We start from the raw sequence: 5445 nt of genomic DNA, 5'->3' as shown, positions 1-5445 counted from the left end.
GCTTTATATAAATACTTTTGCAATATGCAATTGACTTTTGTAGAAAGTTACAAGTGGTTGCAATAGGCAACAACATTTTAAACACAATAATGCATTGAGCTCAATGGAAGTTTCAAGTTATTTGCAACAGATTACTTTTAGGATTACTTTTGGATTTCCAGGACTGGATCCTAGATTCAGTCCTGGGTCAGTACTTGGAATCAAGTGATAAAAGTCGACTTAATTACTGTGATGATTTGTAGACAATATTTTGCTATTTTAAAAGTTGACAGAAAATATTTCATAGAAAACAGTCTAAGATTCCCTATGGCAGAAAATTCAAGTTGCAGGTATAGTATGTTCTCGTTACTTTTGTAATCCAGTACTGGGTGCCTAGACTCAGTACTGGGACCTTTATCCAAAACCGGTAAGTAATTACGTTTTCAGAAATTATACGATTTTTAAAGAATATTTAAAGTTTGCAGAAATTGACACTTAGAAGAAATTTCACAGAAAAACAGTCAATGATTTCCTATGGGAGAGAATTGGGTTACTGGTAAGTACAGTTGTAAGTATTTTTCAGAGTTAGTGCTGGGCACCAAGATCCAGCACTGGGAGCTCACCTAATAGCAGGTGAGTATTTTCGTTTTCGTTACTCGGCTGATTTTTGGTGAATATTTTAAGTTTTGAAAAGTCCACACTTGGAAGAAATTTCAGGAAAAACCAGTCAATGTTACCCTATGGAGAAGATTGAGTTATCGGTTTAAAGGTAAGTACTCGACTGGCAGAGTTAAGGTTCTGGGCATAGACTCAGGCGTCTCCCAGGGTCAGGTAGGTACAGTTGGTTCACCCTCAGCGGCACAAGGGCGGCCGGGTGCAGAGAGAGTTAGGCCCAATGTTATCCTATGAGAGGTAGGGGGGCCTTGGTTGGTGGCTGCTGACTAGCAGGCCACGTGGCTGTGGGAGCTGGGCTCCTGGTCACTTATCCAGGGCAAGTGGGGAAGTAGATAGATGTAGAGGTTGCACTGCCAGGGCCACTCGGACGGCTGGGTGCAGGGTGCTTTTGAGCATTCGGGCGCTCAATTGATTTGAATGGGAAATCTCTGGTTTAGAAAAAGACTGCAAGCTCGGGGACGAAGATTCTTCAGGTGCCACCACCACTTCGAGAGGTAAGTTGGGTAGTTGGAGGATAGGTAGGTACCCCGGGATTGGGCACAGGGGGCCGCGGAGCGCCGGGTGCAGGGGTACCTTTTGGTGTCGGGAAATCTTACCCTCTGTTGATCGCGGTTGGGGGGACACCTGGTTCTGAGGCTGCAGGCTTCTTCAGGAGTGTCGAGGGAGGTCCTTGGGTGCCGGACTCGGGGTCACAGTCGCCGTGGGGTCGTCCTTATGGTCTTTGTTCACTCTGGCACAGGCCAGGCTTGGTGGGTGCAGAGTGTGAAGGGTTCGCGGTTCCGGGCTGCTGCCAGGGATTAGAAGTAGATTTGAGTAGAGCCTCTACTCATGGGAGTCCCAGGGGTTTAGAGTCAAAAGGTAGCCAGGTCCTCCAGGGTTTGTGAGGTTGCTGGCCACAAGAGATGCCGGGTTGGAGCAGGAGCAGGAGCAGGTTCGAGGGTCGACAGGCCAGAGGCTCCAACGTTTGGGAGTTGCACAGCCCTCAGTCTTTTCATGTTTCGCTCAAAGAGTGAAGGGCCCTGTAATTTCTCCTTCTCATTCACATATGAAAAGAATGAGGGCTAATCAAAAAATGAATTAGAGCTGGACGTAGAAATGCAGCAGAAGGGCCAGCAAGCGCATTTCTAAGTTGCTCTATGAAGGATGCTTTTGTACTTGACAGATCAGTTTAATCCTACAGGTGCTCTAAAAGGAAGAATGCATTTGAGTCATCCTTGCTGAAAATCACACAGCCATTTATTCTAGGTTGCACTGAGTTTTCAGTCCTCTCCGCCTGCTAGCTTGTTGTTGCAATATGTCTCAATTCTGGAGAATTGTCTGCTATGCTGAAATGCGTGGCCCAGTTCAAATGTTCATCATATTTCCTGGAAAAATATCAAAAGGAAAACAAAGATTTGGTTTTGGGAAAATAATTTATTACACCTTGTAAAAATCAAAACTTTCACATTTGAGTCAAAAAAGAGAGGCTAGGTCTCACTATTTTGCTCAGGCTGTTTCACACGTACTGCTCACAGGTGCTGTCCTGCTACCAATGGGCATGGAAGCATTTGGCCTGCTCTGTTTCCAGCCTGGGTCGGTGCACCTCTCGTTACACAACCTGAAATTCTAGAGCTCCCTCTAGAACACCATATTGATGCCCAATGCAGCATGGACACCTGATCAACACAGCTGAGTGCAGCCCAGAACCCCTGAGCTCAAGCAATCCACAAGCCTCTGCCTCCCAAGTAACTAGGGCAACAGGCACACGCCACCTTGCCCAGCAAACACTGCAGCTGTCCTAATGATGAAATGCATTCCATAAGTAAGGATAATGATGAAGTAAGGTGGAATGAATTGATGGTTTACCAACCATGTTTCAAGAAAATCAATTTCACTATCCTTCAAAGAAAGGAAAAAAATGTCTTATCAAGAAGCAGTGTGAATTTGGGAAGGGCCTTTAAAAAAGATGTGGAGTTTCCTAAAGTAAAAAAGAGGGTTGAACTGATTGAAGGGAGAGAGGAAGTAGGGTCGGAAAGATTGTGACGGGGAAGTGAATACAACATAAATACTAGTATTTAGAGAGTGAGAGACAGGTAGAGGGACAGAAGGGAAAGGAGAGTGAGAGTGAGAGAGAAGAGCCAGGTTAGGGCTGAGTTTCTCTTTATCTGCCAGTGACTCCCTGTAGAAGCTTGCCGGCACAATTTAGGCTGTCCTGTAGGCATCCCTTGTTATGCCGAGCCAGCCAATATTGAGAAAAATAGCATGGGTCACAATGATGGAACTCGTCTGCAACATCGGAAGTTTTAAAGTAGTATGGAGTGGGAGGGCTAGAAGAGTTACCATAAAGAATGAATACACGTCATTCTGTTCTCTAGCCTCAACAGCTGCAAGAGAGGAACTCCTGCTGGCCAAGAAGACCAATGTCAGTTCAGCTTGAACAGGTGAAAGCATGCCTGATTCTGCAAAGGTATGAGATTACACTTTTGCGTCAGAGGTGGTCAGGGGCTATTGCACATTAGGAAACCGTTTATTGAGCTCCAGTTGGATTACTCTATCTTCTACCACCTCAAAATCAGCTGCTCATGCAGTGTTCTATACCGATGAGCTATTTTGGTCCTCCCTGCCCCTTCCAGCTAGTGGGTCCCCTGACTAGGGAAAGTGATTCGAACAGATTTGCATATCTTTTCATAGGAGACTTCTTTACTTATTTTATACTGTGCCAAATCAAGGTAGATTGAGTAATGATCTTGACAGACCTATATTGGAGAACTGCAGTGTGAGAAAGTGGCTCTGTATATACTGTTCCCAAATAGGTACAGGGTGTACAGAGTCCACAGTCCCCAGAGGTTTGGCAGAGGCTAAAGTTAGATATAACCTTACTCTCTAAAGTGGTAGCTTGGTCGAGCAGTAAGGCAGTATCAGAGGACAGTGTAAAGCATTTGTTGCACACACTCAGTCAGCAAATGGTCTCACACACTCAATAACTGAACTCTAGGCCAATGGTTTATCTACAAAAAATATATGCTTGTTTTATTTTAGAACCAACAATAGGTATTAAAATATACTTTCTCAGAATGAGATGCTTTATATAAATACTTTTGCAATATGCAATTGACTTTTGTAGAAAGTTACAAGTGGTTGCAATAGGCAACAACATTTTAAACACAATAATGCATTGAGCTCAATGGAAGTTTCAAGTTATTTGCAACAGATTACTTTTAGGATTACTTTTGGATTTCCAGGACTGGATCCTAGATTCAGTCCTGGGTCAGTACTTGGAATCAAGTGATAAAAGTCGACTTAATTACTGTGATGATTTTTAGACAATATTTTGCTATTTTAAAAGTTGACAGAAAATATTTCATAGAAAACAGTCTAAGATTCCCTATGGCAGAAAATTCAAGTTGCAGGTATAGTATGTTCTCGTTACTTTTGTAATCCAGTACTGGGTGCCTAGACTCAGTACTGGGACCTTTATCCAAAACAGGTAAGTAATTACGTTTTCAGAAATTATACGATTTTTAAAGAATATTTAAAGTTTGCAGAAATTGACACTTAGAAGAAATTTCACAGAAAAACAGTCAATGATTTCCTATGGGAGAGAATTGGGTTACTGGTAAGTACAGTTGTAAGTATTTTTCAGAGTCAGTGCTGGGCACCAAGATCCAGCACTGGGAGCTCACCTAATAGCAGGTGAGTATTTTCGTTTTCGTTACTCGGCTGATTTTTGGTGAATATTTAAAGTTTTGAAAAGTCCACACTTGGAAGAAATTTCAGGAAAAACCAGTCAATGTTACCCTATGGAGAAGATTGAGTTATCGGTTTAAAGGTAAGTACTCGACTGGCAGAGTTAAGGTTCTGGGCATAGACTCAGGCGTCTCCCAGGGTCAGGTAGGTACAGTTGGTTCACCCTCAGCGGCACAAGGGCGGCCGGGTGCAGAGAGAGTTAGGCCCAATGTTATCCTATGAGAGGTAGGGGGGTCTTGGTTGGTGGCTGCTGACTAGCAGGCCACGTGGCTGTGGGAGCTGGGCTCCTGGTCACTTATCCAGGGCAAGTGGGGAAGTAGATAGATGTAGAGGTTGCACTGCCAGGGCCACTCGGACGGCTGGGTGCAGGGTGCTTTTGAGCATTCGGGCGCTCAATTGATTTGAATGGGAAATCTCTGGTTTAGAAAAAGACTGCAAGCTCGGGGACGAAGATTCTTCAGGTGCCACCACCACTTCGAGAGGTAAGTTGGGTAGTTGGAGGATAGGTAGGTACCCCGGGATTGGGCACAGGGGGCCGCGGAGCGCCGGGTGCAGGGGTACCTTTTGGTGTCGGGAAATCTTACCCTCTGTTGATCGCGGTTGGGGGGGCACCTGGTTCTGAGGCTGCAGGCTTCTTCAGGAGTGTCGAGGGAGGTCCTTGGGTGCCGGACTCGGGGTCACAGTCGCCGTGGGGTCGTCCTTGTGGTCTTTGTTCACTCTGGCACAGGCCAGGCTTGGTGGGTGCAGAGTGTGAAGGGTTCGCGGTTCCGGGCTGCTGCCAGGGATTAGAAGTAGATTTGAGTAGAGCCTCTACTCATGGGAGTCCCAGGGGTTTAGAGTCAAAAGGTAGCCAGGTCCTCCAGGGTTTGTGAGGTTAATGGCCACAAGAGATGCCGGGTTGGAGCAGGAGCAGGTTCGAGGGTCGACAGGCCAGAGGCTCCAACGTTTGGGAGTTGCACAGCCCTCAGTCTTTTCATGTTTCGCTCAAAGAGTGAAGGGCCCTGTAATTTCTCCTTCTCATTCACATATGAAAAGAATGAGGGCTAATCAAAAAATGAATTAGAG

At 45.4% G+C, this 5445-nt stretch overlaps 1 non-coding gene across 1 annotated transcript; it reads right to left on the bottom strand.

The window, feature by feature from the left end:
* Positions 1–2114: 2114 nt before the first annotated feature.
* LOC146854767 (signal recognition particle RNA) lies at positions 2115–2415 on the bottom strand. Its single transcript, XR_014981700.1, has one exon.
* Positions 2416–5445: the final 3030 nt, after the last annotated feature.

This window comes from Triturus cristatus, chromosome 4_1 (genome assembly GCF_964204655.1).
Source record: "Triturus cristatus chromosome 4_1, aTriCri1.1, whole genome shotgun sequence".
NCBI lineage: Eukaryota > Metazoa > Chordata > Amphibia > Caudata > Salamandridae > Triturus > Triturus cristatus.
This window is presented reverse-complemented; position numbering and strand designations above follow the sequence as displayed.